The sequence below is a fragment of the Sminthopsis crassicaudata genome, chromosome 5 (assembly GCF_048593235.1).
Source record: "Sminthopsis crassicaudata isolate SCR6 chromosome 5, ASM4859323v1, whole genome shotgun sequence".
Classification (NCBI taxonomy): Eukaryota; Metazoa; Chordata; class Mammalia; order Dasyuromorphia; family Dasyuridae; genus Sminthopsis; species Sminthopsis crassicaudata.
This window is the reverse complement of record NC_133621.1, coordinates 147,338,648-147,364,794: the sequence shown is the minus strand read 5'-3', so window position 1 is coordinate 147,364,794 and position 26,147 is coordinate 147,338,648. Positions and strand designations below refer to the sequence as shown.

Sequence of the window (26,147 nt, the reverse complement as noted above, 5' to 3'; positions counted from 1 at the left end):
AAAAAAACAAAAACAAAAACAAAAACCTGACTATAAACAGCTTTTATGGAGAATGAGAAGAATAGACCTCAAACCCTGAGGATCCAAAAAAGTAAATCATCTCGAAATAAAGCCCCAAAGGGTGATATAAATTGGTCTCAATCTCAGAAGCTCTCTTGGAAGAATTCAAAAAAGAAATCTTAAAAGAGAGTTAGAAAAAAATGTGGAAAGGAAATAAAAGTTTGGAAATGGAAACATAAATTATCTGAAAAAATTCATTAAAAATAGAGTTAGTGAAATGAAAAAATATATAACTCCTTACAAAATAAATCTGATGAAGTGGAAAAAGCAAATAACTCCTTACAAAATAGATTTGATGAAAGAGAAAAAGGATGTAATTCCTTACAAAAGTTCTGAAAAAGAAGCCAATTCATTGAAACCAATTTGGGAATGAAAAAAATCCAATGAACAAAACACCTTATTTAAAAGTTCAACTGGCCAAATACAAAAGGAGATAAAAAGATTAACTGAAGAAAATAATTCACTAAAAATTAGAATTGAACAAATGGAAATTAATGACTCAATGAGACTTCAAGAATCAAACAAAACCCCCAAAAATGAAAAAATAGAAGAAAATGTAAAATATCTCATTGAGAAAAATAACAAAATTCATTTGGAAACACAAAAGATTTAGAAAATTGATCAATTGTGTTGATATTTTTCCTCTAAAAAAAATTACTGGTTTAGTTATATGGGTTGGATCTAGAAAGGGAAAAAGAAATATAGTGGGAATAACTATGATGATGTAACAAACAGAAGATATTAATTGTAATGTTCCAGTTAGCTGACTGGAGGGCCTTCGGACTAGTCTTGGTCTCAACAGAATAATCACCACCAGAATAGGCAGGGATAAAGTCCAAAGTCTTTATTGTCTCCTTCAGTCTCACAGTCTGCATTTCAGCCAATCAGCCAGTCAGTAGTCTGCACCTCCATATGTAATGTCCTGCTTTCTAGAGCTCCCAAGTTGGGATAACAAAATGTGCTGTTGCTTTCTAGAGTCCCATGGACTGGATTGGAGTGGATTAAAATATAGTGTCCAATTCTAGCTCTCTGGAAGATCTCAAGATCAGCCCGAGTACTTGGTCTTAGTGGAGAAGTGATGAAGGCAGGAGAGCAACCAGGAGGCTGGTCAAGTCTTCTCAGTCTATCTCTGAGTCTGTCTTCCCTTCTAGATCTCTTAGCTCTTATATACTCTATTATAAGTACATTATCATAGGGTGTCAATCTTGTAGAACTATACTAAGTACTAAGTACATGTAAACTAGTGAATCATTATCTCAATTCCACTGAGTTAACACCTTGTTGTAAGATTAAATCAATCATATTGAGCCTTGTATACCTTTTCAGAGTTCCTGCCCTCTACAATTAATAAAAACTTATTTTTAAAAAACAACAATAAACTAAATGGCATAGAGAAGCAAAATATCCATTGCTCAGTAGTAGTAATAAAAAGGGGGGGCATGAACTTTAGGCATACAGTTCAATTAAATAACTTTTTTCATCATCACTAACTAGCTTGGGAATAGGGGTAGAGATAACATAAAGAAGGAAAACCAAGACTGAAGACTGGCAATATATGCGAAATACAATGTCACAAAACATAAGTGGAGAGTAGTCAACAATGTTAAGAGCCACACAGAAGGTAAAAATGAAATTCATTAGATTTGGCAAGGAGGAAAGAGCAGTCACAATGGTGGAATAAAAGGAAATAAAACAGCTGAGCCTCTCCCTATAACTCTTTCCCAAAAAAGCCCTAAAGTACTAGATAGAATCTTGATGGAAAAATCTAGAAAAAGTCACAGTGAGTCTTTTGTCCTAACATGTTCAGCACAGAGAAAGACCGGCAGACATGATGAACACAAAACAGGGCAGCAGAAGTCTAGCATTCATGGAATATACCAGGACAGAAGGAGGCCCCAGACGACACATTATTTAGCAGCTACCACTAAAAAGAAGCTGAAAACTCAGAATGCCATAGCAAAGGATATGAGCCAACCAAGAATAACTTACACAGCACCAATTGAATAAAATGATAATGGGGGTGGAGTGGGAAATGGACCTTTAATAAAATTGAGGACTTCCAAATATATGTGATTAAAAAAAACCAGGGGTGCAGAAAATCTCAAGTATAAACACAAGCATGGAAAGCAACATAAAAGGTAAAATGAATAAACAATGATAAAAGGACTAAAAAAAGACAAACTACTTACAGTCAAATATGGGAATAGAATATTGTCCATATTTACATTCAAATATGAGAAGACAATATTGTCCCCCTTACATCCCTATATTAAGGGTCATAAAAAGTTCAATTAGACAAGGCCTAGGAGTGGTCTTGATGATCAAAAGAAAAGAATGTAAAGACAAAAGAGAAATACACTGGAAAAGTGGAGGAAAGAGTCAGGGTGTTGGAGGGAAAGTAAGGGAAAATTATTTCATGTAGTCAGGATGTGCAAGTAAACAGCTATACAAATAAGGAGGAGGTAGAGGAGAGTAGCTGACACTTGAACTCCATTCTCATCTGAATTGTTCACAAAAAAAGATACATAAGCACCATAGAATTGAATACAAAAACACATTTCATTAACAATGAATTAGGAAAGAAAGAATAGAAGGGGACAGTATAAATTAAGGGAAATATTAGTCCCAATCAAAATAAATTCTAAGAATGTATAAAAATACTTAGAGCTCTTTTTGAAGTAGTAAAAATAATGGGAATCTGAGGGAATGCCCATAAATTAGGAAATGGGTGAACAAGGTATAATGTATGAATGTGAAGAAATATTACAACACTGAACTCTTCCTATCAGTGTAACGACTGACTATCCAGGATTCTAGAGGACTAAATGATGAAACATGCTATCTACCTCCTGATAAGAGAGGTGAAGGATTCATAATGCAGAATGAGACAAATTTTTTTCCAGACATAGCCAATTTGGAAAATTTTCTTGATTGACTACTAAAAAAATACATGGCAAGGAAGAATAATTTTAGTAGAGGGATGACCAAAGAAGTAAAATTACACATTATCACATAAGACAGATCCAGAAAAATCTTCTCACATTCCTGCTGGCCAGAAGACCAGTGATTATATTCACTATTAGTCATCTAATAAGCATTTATTAAGTGCTTACTATGTGATTGGTACTGTGCTAAGTGGTGATGATACAAAAAAGCAAAAATAACATCCCTACTCTCAAGTAACTCATATTTTCATGTAGAAGACAATGAATTCATAATTATGTAATGATGTAGTCAGAGTAGATGGGAGGTCACCACCATAAAGGAGCAAAAAACTCAGAATACTATAGCAAATATTCTTACCCTTTATACTCTCTCTCATGCATTTTAGAATGAAAATAAAGTGGCTATTTGCTTTCATATTACTCACTTTTCTTTCCTGATTCTACTTTTGTGCTGGCTGTCCCCCATATCCGAAAATACCTTTTATACTTCTTCCTCTTAATTTTCTGGGCTTTCTTCAAAGATTTGGGTCCAATCCTACCTCCTGAGAAACTGGGAAAAGTCCTTAGCCAGGAAGTAGTATAAGAGGGTGTAAAGGATAATACTAGATCGCTAAAAAAGACAAGATTATAAAAGCCTTTAAAGTCTACCTCCCCCAAAAAATAACTTTATATTTGACCCTAAAGGGAAAAGTAAGGTACAGAAATTTACTGAGTAAAAAAGTGGGGATAGACAGAGCCAAGCCTTTGCTTTAAGAAAAGAGCTATGGCAGCTGAGTGTGGGACAGACAGTGAGATGAAATAAGGTAAGAAAAAAATTAGAAGTCTTTTACAATATTCTAGGCAAAAGGTAAGGAGAGTCTGAATTAGATAGTTAATAGTGTCATAAGGTGTAGAAAAATCATCAGTAGTTGTTCTGATAAGAAATGAAAGAATACTTTTTCTAGATTGATTTAGCAATTTCAGCACTTTGCTAAAAGCTCGTAAATTTTGTAAATTCTAAAAATGTAAAATTGAGTAACTGAATTATTTTCATGGAATTAAAAGTCAGTTTTTGTGTGTGACAGGATATAATGCAACATACTTCCTTTTATGCATGATCTCCAAGTGAGAGAGATTCTTTGTATATAAGCTTTAGTGATACCGCACCCTCACTAAATTCGTTAATAAGCCGTCATTATCCATGACTACATTACTAAATGGCACATGTTTTGAATTGTTTTTCTAGTAATAGCTGATTCATTTATGGTCTACTAACTATTTCCCCCTTGTGACCAAAGACAAAGTCTTATCAACTTGAGTTTTCTGAAAATTTAAAATAATTCTTAGTTAAAATGCACTAATTGAGACTAGAAACTTTTTAACATATCACAACATCAAATATGAAATAGTAGCAATCTTTTGTCACCCTAAACCTTGTGAACTGGCAATCTAAGGATCAGCAAAATTTTAAAATCAAGGAAATTATTCAAAGTTTCAAATATAAGAGCAAATACTCATAAATATAAAACTTGACCAGTTATATTATTGAATCAAAAATAATAATCACAAGAGAAAAGAAACTGAAGTTAAATTAAATTAACCATTTATTATGTTCCTACTATATTCAAAGCAAACTACTTGCTTGGATTTTACTATTTGCTGAAGTTCTACTAAAATGTCTCATTTTGACTTGTGGTAACCCCTTAGTTCTTAAGGTTATATGAATAGCATGAAAGTTGTGGCACAGAAAGGTTTTTACTGACGACCTCTGGAAGAGTCCTTTTTCCTCCCTCTTGATCCTCTTCCCCCCCACTCCACCTCTTAACAAGCCTTGTTAAATGCAGAGTCTTATCACCAGCAAAAGTCATGAGGTAAATAGCTTGGGTTTTGTTTTTGTTTTTTGTTGTTATTGTTGTTATAAGAATTCATGAAGATGCAGCCAAAAAACAAGGACATGAAGAAATTTAACATATATCATGAAAAGTACACACACTAAAGTGAATAGAACCATGAGAATGTTGTACAGAGTGACAGCAATATTGTTTGAAGAACTATGAATGACTACTCTCAGCAATACAAACAGCCAAGACAATCCCAAAGGGCTAATGATAAAGCATACCATCTGCCTCGAGAGAATGACTGACTGCTTTATTTGAATACAGACTGAAACATGCTATCATTCACTTTCTTTCTTTTTCTCTTAATTCTTGTATATAATAACTAACATAGAAATGTTTTACATAATTGCATTTGTCTAACCCATATCTGATTGTTTACCATCTCAGAAAAGGGAGAAGGGAAGGAGAGAAGGATAGAACTTAAAAAACTCAAAACTTTTCTGAAAAGTTTAAAAATCACTTTAACATGTTATTGAGGGAAAATATAAGTCTATGTTTTAAAGTACACACCAATCAATCGCACGTCTTTTGAAGCAACTATAGAATTTAATATGCTTTTCTAAATACTGTTCATTAAAAAAATTTAGAGCTCAATGGAACTTTAGGAAGCATCTATATTCAATGTAGTAGAGACCTTTATCAGATTAAATGGCTTGCCCTGTCTTCTTATTGGCCTAAAACCTAACATGAAGCCTAGAAGCATCCATATTTATGTTAGCTCAGGAGCAGAATTTATCAAGGTGGTAACTCTATGGCAATTCAAAGGAAGTCAATTTCAATCACTTTATTATATATACTGGATTTGAAAATACTATAGCCAGTTAATCTGTATTATAACAAATGACAAGCAGAACGCTTTCAGGAAAAACTTGGAAAGACTTTATATGAACTTATGCAAAGTGAAGTAAGCAGAACCAGGAGAACATTGAACACGTAACAATAATATTGTACAATGATTAATTTAGCTATTCTGATAAATACAATAAGCCAAGACAATGCCAAAGGACTTATGATAAAAAATGCTATCTAATTCAGAAAAAGAACTAATAGAGTCTAAGTATATATTGAAGTATTTTTCCTTTATTTTTTTTTTGCAATATGGCTAATATAGAAATATGTTGTGCACAACTTCATATGGATAAGTGATAGCATATCTCTTAATGAGTAAGAGGAGGGCAGAGGAATAGAAAAAATTTAGAACTCAAATAAAAAAAATAAATGTTTAAAATCATGTACATGTATGTATATATGCATATATAAAATAAATCAGGTCTTTCATGGAAAAGCTTGAAGAAATTACATTTTGTAAATTCCTAAATACAATTCAGCTCACTTTTTACCTCCTACCTAACTCTAGACTGTTCACTGCCCATAATCAGTATTAGCATATCAACAAACAATAGTGACACTAGATAGATGAATGTATGATTACAGATCTCATTTTAAATGATGTGCAATTTTCTGAGCCTTGTTGCTATCAGTACAATGTCATCAACTCCTTTTCTTTAAATCTTTTTTTTTCAATCAGCAACAATCCATCTTTTCTCTCTCCCCTCCCCCAATTTAGAATAGAATAAAAACCCCTATTACAAATGTGAAGTCAAGCAAAACAAATGTCCCCATTGGCCATGTCATATATACATACATATACACGTATATTCAGAGAGAGAGAGAGAGAGAGAGATTTGGCATTGTAGAAACTGTTCTCCTGAGGTTCTATTCACTTCACTCTGTATTTGTTCCCAGACAGTTTTTCTGAACCATTTACAGGGAATCCCTTTAACATTTTGACTCTGTTTTAGATCACTGCAACAGTAACAAATATCTTTGGTAAGGACGAAGCTTCCTACATTATGACTCATTTTATATTAATAATCAGAGGGTTATAAAAAATAAGCTCCCCTGTTATATCTTTAAAGGAATCTTTCATGATTTTTACATTTGCTTGGGAAAATCTTTTAGTATTATGCTCAGCCAAATTAAATGGCTTTTCTTTTTTTTTCACAAACAATAAATATAATGACAACTTTTATTTTCCATATCTTTCGGTCAATTATAACTATAAATCTTCTGTCAAAGACTGTTTATAAAGGCCTGCTAATCTCCTCCACTTGCATTAAAGGCTGAATTAAACTGACGATGCTGGAAAACCTCCCTGCCAAAAGAGGGTATCAAAATAGATCTTTTGAAATGATTATTTTTTACCTATAAGTGCTATATAGGTGGATAGATAGATGATAGATAAATAGATAGATATGCTATAACCATAATCAAGCCACCCATGAAAAGACTTTCAGTTCCCATGCCAACAATTGTTCCAGAGGACAAGGTAGTAAAGAGAAATATTTAGGAATTGGAGAAGATCTACCAGTAATGACAGGGAAAGTAAAAAGTACAATGGAAAATATGGTCCAACATTAGGAAACCAAAGATCTTAATGAAAGATATTAAGGAATTGAAAAGAATTATTAACTATAATAAACCGCTGGCAATATAGTGGATAGGAACAGAAAGAAAGCATATATCTTTAAACTGTACACAGCATCTTTACAAAAATTCAATATATGATAGGGCATAAAAATCTTAGAAACAAATGCAAAAAAAGCAGAAAAAGTAAACATATGCTTTATTAAACACACCACAATTAAAATAATCAATAAAGGATATTTGAAGAGAGGATTCAGATTTAAATGGAGATTAAAATATATAATACTAAAGAATCGGTGGGTTAACAACATTATCAAAATGATAAAAATAGTTGGATCAAAGAAAATTGCAATTAAAAAAAAAAAAAAAACTTGAGGGATATAAAATAGACCTTAGGAGAAATTTTATTTCTCCAACCACATGAAAGGCATTAATAAATGTTTACTGGCCAATTCAATCCAAAAAAAAAAAAAAAGGGGGGGGGAGAGAGAACACATAAGTGATTTGGGGATGTGAAATATCTATAACAAATAAGCTAGAAAGGCAACAAATCAAGTAACACTAAATAAAGGGAAACAAATTCTGAAAGTCAAAGATGAACTAATTTGTTTTAAAAGAATTGATAAAATGAAGAGCCCATTTTAAAAGACAAAATAAACTTGGTTTAACCAGATACAAAAACAGAGGAAATTTCAAGGGAAAAAAAAAAGAGTTCTCAACAAATTAAGAAAAAAATTTTAAAAGATTAAAATTTTTCCAATTATTACTCAATTACTAAAGATAACTTAAAAGAAATGGATGAATATAAATATATATGAATTATTTTATCTATTTGCCTAAAAATTTATTTTACCTAATTATTTGCCCCAAAAGGAAAATTCAAAGTAAATGAATAAATAGAAATATAAAATATCTAAAGAAAGATGTAACAGAAAAATTCTAAAACCCAGTCTAAGAAAATTGAATTAGCAATAAATTAACCCCCACAAAAAAAAAAAAAAGAGCTAAATATATTTACAAGTGAAATCTGTCAAACATTCAAGGAACAATTAATTCTAATACTGCAAAATTTTACTTAGTAGGCATGTTAACAAAATCATTTTGAGACAGAGTTGGAGGTGAGTCAAAAGGAAATTAAAGACTTAACTCTTTAGTGAACTTTAGTACAAAATATTAAATAAATTTTCAGCAAAGAGGCTATAAAGATCATACACTATGACCAAGATGAATTTAATCTAGCAAATCAAGGTGAAATGTTAAGGAAACTATAAACATACTTTATTAAAACCAAAATACTAAAAATATATTCTGTCAATATATTTAGAAAAAGTTTATGAAAAATATAGTATCTGTTGCTTTTAGATCTTTCTTTAGTATAGAAATTATTATTCATCTGAAATGAAGAACAAACATAATCTGTAAAAGAGAAAGACTAGAGACCTTTCCAATGAGATCCAAAGTAAATTAACATCTACTGTCACCACTATTCTTTTTGAAAGTTCTAAAAATGGCATAGTGATGAGATAAGAAAAAGGCATTAAGGTTAGAACAAGCACAGGCAAAAAAGAAATAAAATTAGTGGGATATTTATTTTTATTATTCTTATTTTTCACAGTTACAAATAAAAACTTTTTTGTGATATACATCCACTCATTTTTTAACATATTTATGGAAATGTGCATCATGTTAGGAGAGAAAAATTAGAACAAAAGGGAAAGACACAAGGAAAAAAAAGGTGAAAATAGTATGTGTTGGTCTACATTAAGTCTCCATAGTTCTCTCTCTTGATACAGATGGCATTTTCTATCCAAAGTTTATTGGGATTGCTTTGGATCACTGAACCACTGAGAAGAATGAAGTTGGTCATAGTTGATCACTGCACAATCTTGCTGTTGTAGTGTACAATGTTTTTCTGGTTCTGCTTGCTTCACTCAACATCAATTCATGTAAATCTTTCCAGGTCTTTCTAAAACCAGCCTGTTTGTCATTTTTTTATAGAACAATAATATTCCATTACTTTCATATACCATAACTTGTTCAACCATTCCCAATTGATGGGCATCTACTCGTTTTCTAATTCCTTGCCATCACAAAAAGAGCTGCTACAAACATTTCTGCACATGTGGATCCTTTTCACTCTTTAATGATTTCCTTGTTATAGTACTGTTTGATCAAAGAGTATGCAGAGTTTTATAGCTCTTTTGGCATAGGTCCAAATTGCTCTCCAAAATGGTTGGATTATTTCACAACTCCACCAACAATGCTTTTAGTGTCACAGTTTTCCCACATCCCTTCCAATATTTATCATTATATTTTCCTGTCATTATAGACAATCTGATAGGTACCTCAGTTGTTTTAATTTGCATTATCTCTAATCAATAGTGATTTGGAGCATTTTTCATATGACTATACATAATTTTAATTTTTTTTATCTGAAAACTGTTTATATTCTTTGACCATTTATCAATTGTGGAACATTGGCGGGATTTTTTATGATATGATAGTTTACTTAAAGAATTCTAATAATTCAATCCAAAATGCCAAACTACTAGAGTTATTTAATGTATTGGAAAGAAAGTAGAAAGGAGGGAGGCCAAGCTAGCAATACAACTGTTAGTGTTTTTGTGGTTTTCTTTTAGACAATAAGCAAAAAAACTCAACTTCACACATACACACGCACCCAGACACAATACACACAGCACACACACCCCTTCAAGAAGTTGAGGCATAGGAAAGCAGAAGCCTAGTCTATCTAGGGCAACAGTGCTCAGTCAGAAAACTAAACAACACAGGGGACTGAGGAGGATGGAGGGCACACACCAAACCTGAAAGGAAGGAATATGGCATCTATCTGGGGCCAGTTCTGTTCCTCTATCCCCCAAAATCACTTGTGGGAGAGATTTAAGGCAATGAAAAGTTATCTTTCCAGTATGGGTAGAGGCTAAGACAGTTTTGAAGTCCAGCCTTTGGGAAAAACACCATCAAAAGAGGAATCAAACAGTGATTGACAAGAGTATCTTAAGGGAAAAAAAGACCAAAATTAACAAAGATTTCAGGAAGAAAAAAAAAAAGTTCTGCTTAAAACCTTTAGCATAAATAAAAATATGTCAGTAAAATATTTTTTGTTTTTTTCAGTCTTTTTTGAAAATTATGTGTTATTTTCACAAAAACCCACTCTTTCCCCCTTTTCCTACTCCTTCCATGAAAAAGCAAGAAATATAAAACATTGTAATAAACATAGTCATCCATTTACCTATTGTAATAAAGAGGTGATATCCTCCCTCTAAGTCTATAATCACTCTATCAGGATATTTCATCATGAGTCTTCTGTTAAATTGTTGTTGGCCATTGAGTTGATTAAAATTCCTAAGTCTTCCAAAGTTGTCTTTAAAATTTTTGTTATTTTATAAATTGTTCTTCCAACAAGTAAGATATTTATGATAGGAGGGAAGAAGGCCTCCAAGATTTCCAAATGATTCCAAACATTTCAAAATCAATATTGTAAGAAAGGGGAAAATTCATTAATATACAATGAGGCAGAGGAACCTGGGGATTCTAAAGTGATGATGTTCCCAAATGGTTTAAGAGAAAAATATAAAATTTTAAAGCAGGATTTATAGGGCCCATATGAAAGAAATAATTAGTAGAAAAGAAAAACTTGAATTCATAATGGTAAGACTAATTTTAAAAACTGGGAATGTAAATACGTAAGTAAAGAACAATCTGAAAGAGAAACAAAAAGCAATAACTTTAAAAGAACACATCATTATAAACAAAACACTGATCTTGAAGATACAGAGAGATATCTTAAATATCACAGATCTCTCAGAAAAAAAATGCAACAAGTCAAAAAATCCTGATGCATGAATTAATAAAGAAAAATGCCTCAAATTTTTAAACACAGAAAACAAAGTACCAATAAAAGGATCTATAGGTTGCCCTCACTGAGAAAAGGAGGTTATAAACTTCAAGATATATATCAGTTAAACTTAACAATTTTGAGAACTAATAACAAGTTCTACAATTAACCAAGAGGAAGATCTTCAAATATAAAGGAAATAACACAAGACTATTCTGCACCAGATAAAAACCACAAAAGGGAAGCAATAATTTGTTTTGAAGAGCAAAGGACTTTCAGATATAACTAAAGGTAACATACCCTATAATTCAAGTCTAATCATCAATGAAAAGAAGAAGAATATTCAATAAGAGATGCATTTAAAATAGTCCTACAAAAAACAAAAACAAAAAAGCAGCCTAAACAGATTATTTTCCTTGGAACAGCCCAGACATCAAATATGCAGAACAACTACAAATAAACATGAAACAGACATTCAATTAAAGAACTTGTAATTAAACAATGTTTTTGTCTCTGGTAATACATTTGTCTGAATTAAATGAAATGAAAAGTGAGCTCAAAAGTTCTCCTTCAGAGGGTAATATAGAAAATGTCAGTGGAACAGTACTTTAAAGTTATGTAAAAAAAAAAAATCTACAATAATGATTATCCAGAAAAATTTCTATTGTGGAAGGACTAGCCTTTCTTGTGGGAGATGGGTTCTTATTCTATATATGTCTGCTATCCCCTTCTTTTTCTGGTCTTTTTAATACCTAGCATACATTCTTTACTAGCAACTTTCATGCTAATAATTATATATTCAATGATATGCATGTGAATATATATAGTCAATGCTTATAATTAGAATAATGACATTTTAAGTACCTAATTCAAACTCTACCCCTCCCTAAAAAACTGAAGTTATCTATATTGCTTCTTCAATTCCCTAATATGAGAAGATCAAAATCAGAAGTAGCATACAGAGTTAACCAGGAGTAACAGGAGCTTAGAGTAACTTTGAATATAAGGCCTGGAAGATTCATTACTTGGCGCATAACTGATCCTCTTCTCCTCCTGTTGTGTTTCTCCTAGAATCATAACCTTTAAGGGATGATCAAAACCTCTAAGATTTTGGAAAGGTTTAGTTAAGAAATCAAAAAAAAGTCATAAACATTTACTACATTTCAGGCACAGTACTAGATTCTGAGACCACCGAGTCAAAAAGCAAACAGGCCTTTCTCTCAAGAGTTTTTTCTATCAAGGAAGATAGGAAGTATATAAACAAATAAGGACAAAGTATAGACAAAATAAAGGAGGGAGTGGGAAAAGAGAGGAGGGAAGGACTAATAACTAGGGTATCAGGGAAGGAAGGTATCATTTGATAAAAGTTTTGAAAGAAACAAGAGACTCTGAAAGACAAAAGTGAGGAAGGAATACATTTCAATCCCGGGGAGATGGGATAAACCAGTACAAAGGCATAGGCAGAGGAGATGGAGAATATGTGGAAAGAATAATTGTTATAATGATAGCTGAAATACAATGTTTTAAAAGTTAAGTCAAGAGGCTTATTTGATCCTAGAGACAATAGGGAGTTACTGGAATTTATTAGTAGGAGAATGGCACAGTCAGGCCTGCACTGGAGGAATACAGCTCAGGCAGCTATATGGAGGATAGATTAGAGATGAAAGACTAGAGGCAAAGAAACCAGTTTGGAGATTGATGCAATAATCCAAGTGAAATGTAGTAATAGCTTGAATTAAGGTCATATCTGTCCTCTCTGATGACTATGACTTAATTAAATATATCTCTCCAATGACTGTAATCTGAATCTATCATTTACTTTGAATTTCTCTTCCTTTGGCTGCTCTCCATGCCACTGACTATCTAAGTTAGATTTTACATTTTCTTTTGTGTTATTCTAAATTCACCCATAATTATAACCAAGGTAATAAAGTAGAAAGACCATCTTAAAGATAGTGGGATTTGGGGTAAGTCATTTATCTTGAGGTGCGCCAGAAAATTGTCAAAGACAGTATCTTTGTCAAACAACCATGCAGTCTTTGTTTCAAGATTTTCAGTGGCAAGGAACTTACCACACCTGATAAAAAGCTATTCAACTATAGAATAAGTTAATTATTCAGATTTTTTTTTACCTCTTCCAAGGCCAAGTAGATCAAGTAGAGCCTTCAGTACACATGACAACCCTTTAAATCTTTGAAAGCAGCATATACCCATACCTACCCATCCCCACCCTTACCTCCATCTCAAGTTTGTCTTCTCTGGACTAAATATACCCAGTTCCTTTAATAGTCTTTCCAATTATACTGTTTTGAGTCCCTGGCTTTGTTCGTGTCACTTGGTGCTAGACATACTCCACTTTTATCAAGATTTTCCCTAAAATATAGTACCCAGAAAAAACATCACTGATGTGGTCTAAATGATTCTCACTGTACACTTCAACAACAATACTGTATGAGGATATATTCTGATGGTAGTGGAAATCTTCAACATAAAGAAGAGCCAACTCACTTCCAGTTGATCAATGATGGACAGAGGTAGCTACACCCAGAGAAGAAACACTGGGAAGTGAATGTAAATTGTTAGCACTAATATCTGTCTGCCCAGGTTACATGTACCTTCGGAATCTAATGCTTATTGGGCAACAAGAAAATGGTATTTACACACATGTATTGTATCTAGGTTATATTGTAACACATGTAAAATGTATGGGATTGCCTGTCATCGGGGGGAGGGAATAGAGGGAGGGGAGGATAATTTGGAAAAATGAATACAAGGGATAATATTATAAAAAATATATATATATATAATAAAAAATTATTAAAATAATAAAAAAAAATAAATGATTCTCTCTCTTCCTCTGGAACTGGTGAGTTTGTGTTATGGGCCAGAACTCTGAAACAAGGATTCTTACAAAATGTTAAGTCAGTGGAATTTATGAGACAATGGTTATCTAGTTTAACGTGGTAATTAATAGTTGTCTAAATTCAGTATGATTGATTTAATCTTACAACAAATAATGGTTTCCTAGTGATATAATGATTGGTCTATACTCAATGTAGAGCATATAAAGTGGGAGCCTCAGCCAGATTCATTCAGAGTTAGGGAAGACAAGCGGACTGAAGGCTAAAGCACAAGCCTTTGGTCTCAGATTCATTCATTCCATCTTATACCCTGTGGTGGCAGGCCTGTCCTCCTGCATTTTCTCCAATGAAACCAAGACTCCAGAAGGCCTTTAAGAAAGCTAACCTGGCCCCAGGAAAGGAGACAAGACTTTGAAAGAGATAATAAAGGACTTGGACTTTAACCCCTGGCTACTCTTGTGGTGATTACTCTACTGAAAGAAACGAAGACTGCTCTAAGACCTCCAGAAAATCCAACAGGACCACTACAAGATTGTGGAATTTATAAAATAAAATCTTCATAGGTACAAGATGGCAAATTTATTAAGCTAATAATTTATATGAAAAATATTTTAGCTGGCTATAAGCTCAATAAAAGTCAACACAGTGAAATATGATAGCCAAAAACTAAATTGAAAATGTGGAAGAAATAATTCTACACAATTCTGCCCCAGGCATTAGGAAAACCACGTGTAAAACAGATAGTTTCCAGAATTAGGATAACTACCTTAAGATCACAAGGAACTAAAGTATGAGGAAAAGGTAGTTAAGGATCTGAAGGGTAGTCATATGGAAAATTTGTTCTGCTTGGCCCTGGACAAAACTAAGAAAAAATGGGTGTAAGATGCAGAGATGAAGATTTTAATTAGAGATAAAGACAAACTTCCTAAGTGAAAATGCTACTGAACTGCAGAATGGGCTGCTCTTTGCATGTGATGGGACTGTCCTTCACAATAGTTTCCCAGCAAAAGTAGGATATTACTTGTTAGGAATATTGTAAATTCAGGAATATTTGTTTAAGTGTAGGTTTCACTTTCAATTCTGAGATTCTAAAATTAATGCATTATGGGGCAGCTAGATGGCACAATAGATAAAGGACAGGCCCTGAAGTCAAGAGGACTGGAGTTCAAATCCAGACTCAGATAATACTTACTGCGTGACCTTCAGCAAATCACTTTATCCCAATTGCCTTGCAAAACATTAAATTAAATTAATGCATTATAAATCCTCCCCTAAAAAGTCATTTCTGTACTTTTTTGATCATACATTTCAATCATAAAACATTTAAAGTACACAGATCAAATATAAAGAGTTATAAATCATATATGCATGAGTATGTATTTCTATATTATCTATGTATATATATGCCTGTATGCATGTATCTCTATGTGTGTGTGTTGTATGTGTGTAAATACATACATATATACATATATATGCATATATAGATATAGATATAGATATAGATATAGATATAGATATAAAGAGAGAGAGAGAGAGTGTTCTAAATAAATATTTTTCCCCACAATAGTTTTTTAATAGTGTCTAACTCTTTGTGGCCCCATTTGAGGTTTTCTTATCAAAAATATCACAATGGTGTGATTCAATTTGGAAGTTTTTGCCTCTAATATTCTTTCTCCAAACAGCTGAACTGTATGTTTTTCTCAGGAAGAGAGGATGTGGCTGATCAGACAGACATACCTAGACAAAGGTTCAATCCCACTTATTCACTGAGGATGAAAAATTATCATGATAATATTAATGTTTATGATGATGATGATACTAACATTCATAAAATAAGGTTCTATTCATAAAATTAGGATGCTAATATTATCCCTGTTTTACAGAAGAGGAAACTGAGACAGATTGAACATAAGTGACTAATATAGAGTCATACCACTAGTGTCTCATACTAAATTTGAATTCAGATCTTCCTGATGCCAGATTTAGCATTCTATCCACTAAGTCACATAGCTATCTTTAATATTAGCTAAAATGTATATGGTATTTTATAGTTTACACTTAGCTTTGCATATATTATCTTATCTGATACTCAAAACAAAATTAGGTGTTATTTTTATCCCTATTTTTAAAAATGTTTTGCTTAAGCTCAGGTACTTCACTTGGCCTGCCAATAATTCTGTTCTGATGATGTATATGCAAAATACCTTTGTAAACCTTGCATCTCCAAATAAATAACAGGTCTAATACATTAAAAAAAAAAAACCCAGTGGCTTGCCATTTCTTCTCCAGTTTACAGATGAATAGAAGAAAACAGTTAATTGACTTTCCCAGGATCACACTAACTAGAAAGTGTCTTGAGGGCGGATGTGAACTCAAGATGAGTCTTCCTGACTGACAGCCCAGTACTCTATATATTGTGCCACTCATCTAAACAATAATGACATAACAGACACAGGATTCTAAGTTCCGTTTCTTTCAAAACTTAGTTTTAATGACTGACATTAGAATAGGAATCTACACAATTCTTAACTATCTACAATCAAAAGAACTAGGCCTGTAGTTATTTGTATCCAGCAAAATTATTTATAACTTTGAATGAGAAAAAAATAGCCTTCAAAAAACTTGCAGATTTTCAGGACTTTCTAAAAGCCAAACCCGAACTTGAGAAAATTTGACATATAAGAGCCAATATCAAAGATCAATTTTAAGAAACTCAACATGGACAAACTGTTTAAACATGGATAAATTGTTATTTTTTACATGGGAAATGTTTAATATATGTTTAAGATTCATATCAACAATAGGGTAGCTCAAAAAAGATTGGCAGAATTAAGATAAAAATAGTAATTACATTATACAAATGAGGTGCAGAGGAAGAATAGACACAGAGGTGTTGGGGGGGAGGAGGGCTCATAGTTCTGAAAACCTACTTATATCAAGAATGGGTTCGATAGGCAATACTACATATATATCATGATATACCAAAATGTATAAAGAAATGGGAGAGGGGTGTGAGAGAGAGGGAGGATATGGACAGTGCAGGAAGAAGACAAATGAGTTGTCCTTGAGTGAGGGGAGATTAAGTAGTAGTAAAGCAAATTATGGAGCAGAATTTAATTAGAGTCAGCAGGGATAGGAAAGTGGATGTGGGATGAGTTTGTGTGTGTATATGTATAAGTATCTACATATGTATACATAAATATATCTTTTCTTAACTTTAGCTTGCTGGAGGGAATGAAAGAGGGGAGAAAGATTTTTAAAAAGGTGAGTAGCAGGATCTTCCCAAATTGGAAGATCTCTAGTGTACCTGGGTAATATAACTGGGCTATTTTAATATTTTTATAAATAATATACACAAAGGCATGGATGGCATACTTAGCAAAGTTACATATGATACAAACCTAGAGGGTAAGTCTACTTTCCAGAGCTAAATATATTGGAATAGATTTATCAGTAGATGATAAACATAAATGTGACTTTTTATTCTATACAGACAAAAACCAAAAATATAATCTCTCTGCTACTATTTTCTTACATTATATTCAATTAAACCATTATAATTCTTTATCCAAATTTCTCTTACATGGATTTAACTTTCTCAAATTTGCTTTGTAAACAGTCACACAATTTAGGTGCCCCCAAATACAAAGCAGGACTAATTATTCAGCTTTTATGGAATGATAAAATGTAGGGGAATGGGGGGGAGAAAGAGAGAGATGCAACATGTCTTAAAAGTAATGGCTTCCAGTCTCAGTTTGAAACTCACTTCTGAGGCAATCGAAGGGTCTGAAAGGAACTTTTGGAAAGGAACCTTCATCAGAGGTATTTCCTCAGCCGTATAGATGAGGCTGTCCATGTCATTCTCCTTTCCCCTTAATTCATATAGGCCCCAAAAGGACAGGCAAAATGTAGTAAGATACAAAGACTATAAGGTTTGTAACTACCAGGACCTGGGTTCAAGTCCTATATCAGCTTCTTGCTACCTGTTTAATCTAGACAAATCAATTAACTTCTTTTTTCTGAGTTTTCTCATCTGTAAAATGAAGAGTTGGACCAGAGCCATTAAACCATAAGTAAGGATTCCTGCAGGCCATATATTGACTTAACTTTTTAAAGTATACTGTCCATTGCATTTTTATTTATTCTGCTTAATATTTTGCAATAACATTTTAGTCTAGTTCAAGTCACATTTGGAAGTGTTGAGGGTCACAGTCAGCCATTGGCCATGCTTTTGACACCTCTAAGTGAGATGATCTCATCATTTCAGGTCTAATATCTATAACTTCAAACTACAGTGGCAAAACAAAAAGTGTCCCAATATTGCCCATTTTAAGTGACAATATCAAGCATAACGGATATCTTTTTAATTTTAAGTTGTTTTGGTTTATTTTTTTAAATAGTAAAACAAAGTACTGAGTGCATTTCTCTAAGTTTAGAGTGAAATTATTAAAAAAAATTTAGATATGACAGTAAAACTGTCATAAAACTGATGCTACAGCAATCTGCCTCTCAAGATTTGTCAAGTCCTAGATTAAGGTCATAAATTGACAGTTCCTGGTAAAAGTCTTTACCTTTTCCTAGGCTGTTTGCTTAAAATCTAGTTTATGATCAATTAGCTTTCCTGTACATTTGGAGACTGGGAAATTTCTATTGGGAAAAAAAGGTCTCTCTTATTTAGCCTAGTGTTTAGTGTTTTCTTCCAAGTTTTCTTTTTTTGTTTGTAGCATAATCAAGCTTTCTATAATTTGGTTTATTAATACTTTTTCATATTCTCGATTCCATTTGTAAAACTGGTTAACTGCATGACAAAATTTTGGTTTTCTTTTCTTCTCCTGACAAGGTTAAGCTTATTTATACTGTCTTTAATACCAGATAGTGACAATCAAATATTTCCTGTGCCATTTCTTGTTTGCTATCCAGAACCAAGTCTAGCATATTTTTGTTGTTTATGGGTTCTAAAATTATCTATTCTAGGAAATCATAATTTGTGTAATCCAAAATCTAATATCCATATCTGATATCATACAACTTAACATAATCTTATTTTTCAGCTTTTCTAATAGCAGTCCCAATTCATTCTGATTCTAATATCCACAATTGTGGATTCTTGAATTCTGTATATCCAAGGTTCATTGTGCCAACCCATAGCTTTCTACAGCAATAAATCCATTTTAATAAAGCTTTAATAAGATCTACTGCAAAAAAAAAAAAAAAAAAAAAGTGTCTTTTTTATTTTTTGCCGAGAGCACTAGAACTGCTGAATACTGATGAAAATGCCCCTGGAGTCAGGAGGAGCTCAGTTCAAACCCTGACTCAGAGACTTAACACTTACTAGCGGTGCAACCTAGGCAAGTCATTTAACCCCAACTGACTTGAAAAAAATAATAATAATAAACAAATATTAAAAAAAAAAAAAGAAAGGAAATGCCTAAGATATCACTGCTGTTAATAACTAAGATATTAGGAAGGCGCCAAACTTCAGTTTTCTCCAATTTATCTTCCAGGTAATACAATCTAACCTTTTTAATTCATCTAAAGTTATCTTCCATCTAATTTCCCTAACCCTACTAGGGCAAAAGCAGGAAAGAAAAAGATAGAAGGCCAAAATCCTTATATGTATTACTCTTCTTGTCTCTCTATCCTCAGTTTTCTACAGTTCCAGGAAGGAATGAAAACAAAACATAAGGAATTAAGCACCTTGTTCAATTATGTCCAACTTTTCTTGTTCACATTTGAGTTTTTCTTGGCAAAAATACTACAATGCTTTGTAATTTCCTTCTCTAGCTTATTTTATAGATTAGGAAACTAAAGCAGAGTTAAGTGACTTGTCCAAGGTCACACAGCCAGTAAGTTTAAACTTAAGTCTCCATGACTCCAGGCCCAGATTTTTATTCACTTGCCTCAATTATACTAATTTGGATTAATACTTTTTAATATAACTTTTGGTTCATGCCTGTGATTTCATCCACACATTTCATCCACTAACTCCCTGCAACTTGAAGTCTTATAAATTGCCTGGAGGCACTGAGAAAGCCCAGGGCCAGAGAGATGCCCTATGTGTAAAAGACAAAACACTCTTGATCTTTATTCCAATAGAGGATTCCAGGCTCAGGAGGGCCTAAGAAAGCAGATCCTGTGCCTACAGCAGAAGGAATCAAGTTGGAAAGACATATATATCTCTCTATCAAGTGTTATACTTCTTCTCCATTATGTAGCAGACTGGACCAGTAGTAGACAATATATCCAGAGGATGCAATGAAAACTGATAAATATGAGCATAGCCCTTTGAGGTATGAAACCACTTCAAGGATTGAGATTCCCTTTTACCAGATAAGAATAGCAGCTATAAACTCAAGAAAGTATTTCCAGTAACAAAAAAGCCATGTGTTGTTTTTGTAACTGTCTTTGTCATGCTTGTCTAGGAAAAAAATTCTTTCTCAAAGCTAACTTAAGTCTGACTGATAATCATCCACATCTATCCAGATTCTCAAGGCAGATTATAATCTACAATTATCCTCTCAGACAGCTTTCTTTCACTACACTATACAAAGCTCTTTATGTTGCCTACCAGACTGTAAGTTTTAATTCAACAATCCAACAAATACTTAGCAAATGTCTACCACTTGCAAGCCATTGCTGTGCACTGAAAACAAAAGGACAAAAAATTAAATAGTCTGTCCCTTAAGGAGATTACACTCCACTGGAGGAATATAAGACACATACAAATAAGTACAATAATTAGTAGAGAGCAAAAGGAGGCAAAGAAAGGGTCAAAGTTGCCATAGGAATATATTTGAGGAAGGATAGTTGATGTCAGAACCTAAACAATGCCATGAAGAAAAGAATGGTGAGAGGTAAAATCAAGGAAGAAACCAATCCCAGGAATACAGATTATTTAATGTGAGGATCAGTGTCTGCAATACATAACTCATTTTACATCTCTTCCAGGGAAGACTTATATTCCTGGGAAGCCAGAGCAGGGCTTTTAACAAATCTATCTGTACTAAAAATACCACTGAACTTGGGAGTTAGAACACTATTTGTGGTTCAAATCTCAGCTCTGCTATTTACTCTATTTGTGTGATATTGGGCAATTTTCAGTCTCTCTGGATCTTAGTTTCCCTATCTTAAAATAAGAAGCATGGGTGATAGTTTTTAATCAAAGCCTATGAATGTTTTTATAGTTTAAAAACTATACTTCAATATAATTGGTTTTCTTTGTAATCCTATAAATTTTATTTTCATTTAAAATTATTATTCTGAGAAGAGGTCCGCAGCCTTTCCAGGCTGCCAAAGGAATCTATGAGTCAAAAAAGATCAGAAACCCCCAGACCATAAAATCTCTTAGGATTAGTCTTCCAGCTGTAAGTTCTATTCATATCAAGAATATTTTAAAAGGGAAAGGAAGTGGGTTGGTCATGTGGTAAGAATGAAAGATAAGGCATATTATAGTATTGGTAGAGACCTAAGGAGAGTAAGATTGCTGAATGTCCCGAGGTTGAGAGTTCTGGGCAAGGTGAAAGCTGACAGTATATCTGCTCTAAATCTGGAGTAGAGGGCTCCCAAGGTGTGTGAGGGAACAATTCCCAGAAACTGAGCAGGTGAAAGCTTTGGAGACTATTAGTAGAGATATTGGGTCTACATGTGGCCTCTGAAATTCCAGTCTGGGTAAAATAAGATCAGACTCAAAAATGCAAAGGAAAAAAGAAAATGAAAGAGGAGGGGGAAAAGGAAAAGGAAAGAAAAACAATCCAACTACTTTTTTTGAATCTTCAATAATTGAATAAAAAAGTACTTATTAAAAGCACTTACAATGTACCTGCAATGTTAAACATCAGGGACAGAAAAACAAGCTAAACAGCACTGCTCTCAAGCTTATATTTTAATAGGAGAAGACAGATGAAGGGGTTTGGGAAAGGCCAAGAAGTGTGTGGTAGCCTTGCGTTGGACCAGGATTAGAGATATTAATAGAACCTCAGGACAGAAGAACTATAGAAGAGACGAAGGCATGGAGGGATAAATATCAACTTTATCTCCTACACCTTTAAAAACTGATATTTCCATATAGCAAGTTTTTCTAATACTTACTTGGTCAGTAATATGTATTTATATATGAAGGTATCAGTTTTAATGTTATTTTGATTAAAACAGTAAGTCAACAAGTATTTAGGCATTCTGCTTTAAAAGAAACCCATCTGTACATATGTGTATATGTGTGTGTATAATAAATCCATCTAGTTTCACTATTTTGTTCTGCCCAGGTTTCTTCTGAAGAAGTAAAACTTCTTTCACGCTAAAAATGATAACCAACTATGCAATAAATAATTTAGGATTAAAATGGATTTGTTGTACTTACCCTTACTGATTATAAAAAACAATGGAACAATGACAAATACATGCTTTAAAATTTTTATTACATGTATAATCATCTCTGGAATTAAAAACTGCATTACTTTCATATAAGAAACTGCAGCAAAATGAAAAAAAAAAAAAGATATAAAGTTGGGGATAGTAGTGAAGAGCTATATTTTTGATTGTATACAAATTCCTAACTACATTCTACTGTGGGATCATATTGGTCTTTGTTCCACACACTCAAACTTTTCCAGAAAATTGAAAAAATTAAAACATAGCTAACACCCCACCTTAATGAAGCCAAACGCATGAGTGTCTACAAACGAATAACCTGCATAGAATTAAAAAAAAAAAAAAAAAAAAGCTGTTTTTTTTCTTTCAGTATTAGAAAATGTTTGGGAAAACTCCACAAATCCCTGAAAGAAGTTATCAAAAAATATGGTGTCCCCAAAATCTGAGCTACAAAATATGGTTCCAAAAGCATACAATTATATACAATTAAGTACATTTCAAATGCTAGAGCTGATTGAAAGAAACCAAATAGTAGTACTAAGAAATATTAAGGCCACAGATATTATGAGTTAAGGTGGGGCAAACAAATAGTAAAGCATTAACAAACTGTATTATAAAAAAAATAAACAGTGCTTAGGGATTAGACTATGATCTTATAACTTGTAGATTTCCCTCCCTCAATCAAGAAGGTTCACACCTTCTCTGCAATTTATCTCTTATAAAAACAACTGAAGATTAGATGATTTGCCCAGGATCATACAGTTCCAGAAAAGGAATAATTTAAATCTATCTAACTCTCCAACTATGTCTCTCCAAAGATTAAAAATGTTAAATAATTTTTTTCATAATTTAAAAGAATTCTAAAGCAGACTCATTTCTTTAAAAGATATCCATCTCTAAGGTATACATAAAGGGTGTTACAAAAGTCTTTGTACAATTTTAAGTGTTAGTAAGTGACTACATTATACAAAGTGTTCCAAAAAATGTAAATGTTGTTTTAAACTTTAATAGTTTAAAATATATATATATATTTTTTCTGAGGTTTAAAAAAGTGGAAGGAAGGAAGGAAGGAAGGAAGGAAGGAAGGAAGGAAGGAAGGAAGGAAGGAAGGAAGGAAGGAAGGAAGGAAGGAAGGAAGGAAGGAAGGAAGGAAGGAAGGAAGGAGGGAAGGAAGGAAGGAGGGAAGGAAGGAAGGAGGGAAGGAAGGAAGGAAGGAAGGAAGGAAGGAAGGAAGGAAGGAAGGAAGGAAGGAAGGAAGGAAGGAAGGAAGGAAGGAAGGAAGGAGGGAAGGAAGGAAGGAGGGAAGGAGGGAAGGAGGGAAGGAGGGAAGGAGGGAAGGAGGGAAGGAAGGAAGGAGGGAAGGAAGGAAGGAGGGAAGAAAGGAAGGAGGGAAGGAAGGAAGGAGGGAAGGAAGGAAGGAAGGAAGGAGGGAAGGAAGGAAGGAGGGAAGGAAGGAAGGAGGGAAGGAAGGAAGGAGGGAAGGAGGGAAGGAGGGAAGGAGGGAAGGAGGGAAGGAGGGAAGGAAGGAAGGAGGGAAGGAAGGAAGGAGGGAAGAAAGGAAGGAGGGAAGGAAGGAAGGAGGGAAGGAAGGAAGGAAGGAAGGAGGGAAGGAAGGAAGGAGGGAAGGAAGGAAGGAGGGAAGGAAGGAAGGAGGGAAGGAAGGAAGGAAGGAAGGAAGGAAGGAAGGAAGGAAGGAAGGAAGGAAGGAAGGAAGGAAGGAAGGAAGGAAGGAAGGAAGGAAGGAAGGAAGGAAGGAAGGAAGGGAAGGAAGGAAGGAAGGAAGGAAGGAAGGAGGGAAGGAAGGAAGGAAGGAAGGAAGGAAGGAAGGAAGGAAGGAAGGAAGGAAGGGAGAGAGGAAGGGAGAGAGGAAGGGAGAGAGGGAAGGGAGGGAGAGAGGGAGGAAGAAAGGAAGGGAGGGAGAGAGGGAGGAAGGAAGGGAAGGAAGGGAGGAAGGGAAGAGAAGGAAGGAAGGGAAGGAAGAAGGGAAGAAGGAAGGAAGGGAAGGAAGAAGGGAGGGAAGAAGGAAGGGAAGAGAAGGGAGGGGAGGGAAGAGAAGGGATGGAGGGAGGGAGGAAAGAGAAGGGAGGGAGGGAGGAAAAGAGGGAAGGAGGAAGGAAGAAAGGGAGGGAGGGAGGAAGGAAGAAAGGGAGGGAGGGAGGAAGGAAGAAAGGGAGGGAGGGAGGAAGGAAGAGAGGGAGGAGGGAAGGGAGGGAGGAAGGAAGGAAGGGAGGGAGGAAGGAAGAAAGGGAGGGAGGAAGGAAGAAAGGGAGGGAGGGAGGAAGGAAGGGAGGGAGGGAGGGAAGAGAAGGAAGGGAGGGAGGAAGGAAGAGGAGGAAGGAAGGGAGGGAAGAAGGAAGGAAGGGAGGGAGGAAGGAAGAGAGGGAGGAAGGAAGGGAGGGAGGAAGGAAGGGAGGGAGGAAGGAAGGAAGAGAGGGAGGGAGGAAGGGAGGGAGGAAGGAAGGGAGGGAGGGAGGATGGAGGAAGGGAGGGAGGGAGGAAGATGAGTGATAAAAAAAGTAATTTTAAAAAATAACAACCAAAAGAGTTATCTTAATAGGATGTTGAAGGAAGAAAACCTGGGTCTTCAAGGTAAGATCACCACAGCCTTTGATGGCTGTCAACATTAGAAAGAACGGAGAAAAGTTTTAAAAGGTCGAATCAGAGAGATCTCAACGAGAGGATCTCCAGATGGCAAAGAAAGTGCCCCTGGGCCATACTTCACTGCTCGTTCCACTGGGATAAGTGTTGGCATGAGAAAACCGAACTGTTGCCTCCTTCTGGACACCAAAGGGGGAAGGAGGGTGGGGGTGGGCTGGGCTGCTTTTGCACTCGGCTAAGCCTATCCAACAGCGACCCCCCTCTTTTCCTCCACAGAATGAGTGGGCTGGACTAGATGACCTCCAAGGTTGCGGCTAGCTCTCTCTGTACATATATGTAGGTTCCTGGGGTTTGGGAAGACGTATCACACACACACCCCACACCACACACACACACACACACACGACGTATCACACACACACACATACACACACACACACACCTCCTTCCACCTCTCATCCAGTCCCCCCCCGGATGTCAAGCATTGCCCCCCCACCCTCAGAAACCCGTTCCATCCTCTCATTCTCCCCTCAGCTAGCACCCCCCCCAGCGGTCTCGGAAAAGCGGGAAGGACGAGGGGGGACTCTGAGGTGGGGGGTGGGGGCGCCCGCTCCATGTCTTTTTTCACCAGTCACCATCCAGACGGCAGATCGAGGAGAAATGGTGAGCTGTCACGGGGCCGAAGTAGCAGACCACGGCCGTGGGGAGCCGCAGAGTGCGGTGCGGATCCCCAGATGCGCGGAGGGTCCCCCCCCTTCAGCATCCCCGAATGCTCTTCTCTCTCCCATGCCTTCCCACCTCAGGCAGGCTCGCCCGCCCCTCTGGCCTCGCTCCGCAGCATCATCCCCAAGATTCTGTCAGCCCCGAACGACCTCCGCACCGCCCACGGCCGAAGCAGCCCTTACCGTGGCTGCCGGCGCCGCTCGCAGGCGGGCCGGGGGTGGGGGAGAAGCGCTGGAGACACCCGAGAAGCGGGTAAACGCTAACGCTGCAGTTGCGGCTGCCGCTGGGTGCCAGACTGAGCACAACGAGGCTGCAGGCTCCCGCTCGAGGCGCTCGAGCCGAGTCGCCTCGCCTCGCCTCGCCTCGCCCCGCCCCTTTCTCCAAGAACTCCTCTCCCTTTCTCGCCTCCCTCCCTTCCTCCTTTCTTTCA

General features: G+C 35.3%; 1 protein-coding gene across 3 annotated transcripts in view; it reads right to left on the bottom strand.

Annotated features, from left to right (window-relative positions):
• PHTF2 (putative homeodomain transcription factor 2) overlaps positions 1 to 26,038 on the bottom strand; it is a 178,224-nt gene extending 152,186 nt beyond the window's left edge. For all 3 annotated transcript variants that reach the window (XM_074268472.1, XM_074268473.1, XM_074268474.1), the window contains exon 1: positions 25,900 to 26,038. The gene's annotated coding sequence lies outside the window, so the exon portion shown is untranslated. The remainder of the gene's footprint in view (positions 1 to 25,899) is intronic.
• Positions 26,039 to 26,147: the final 109 nt, after the last annotated feature.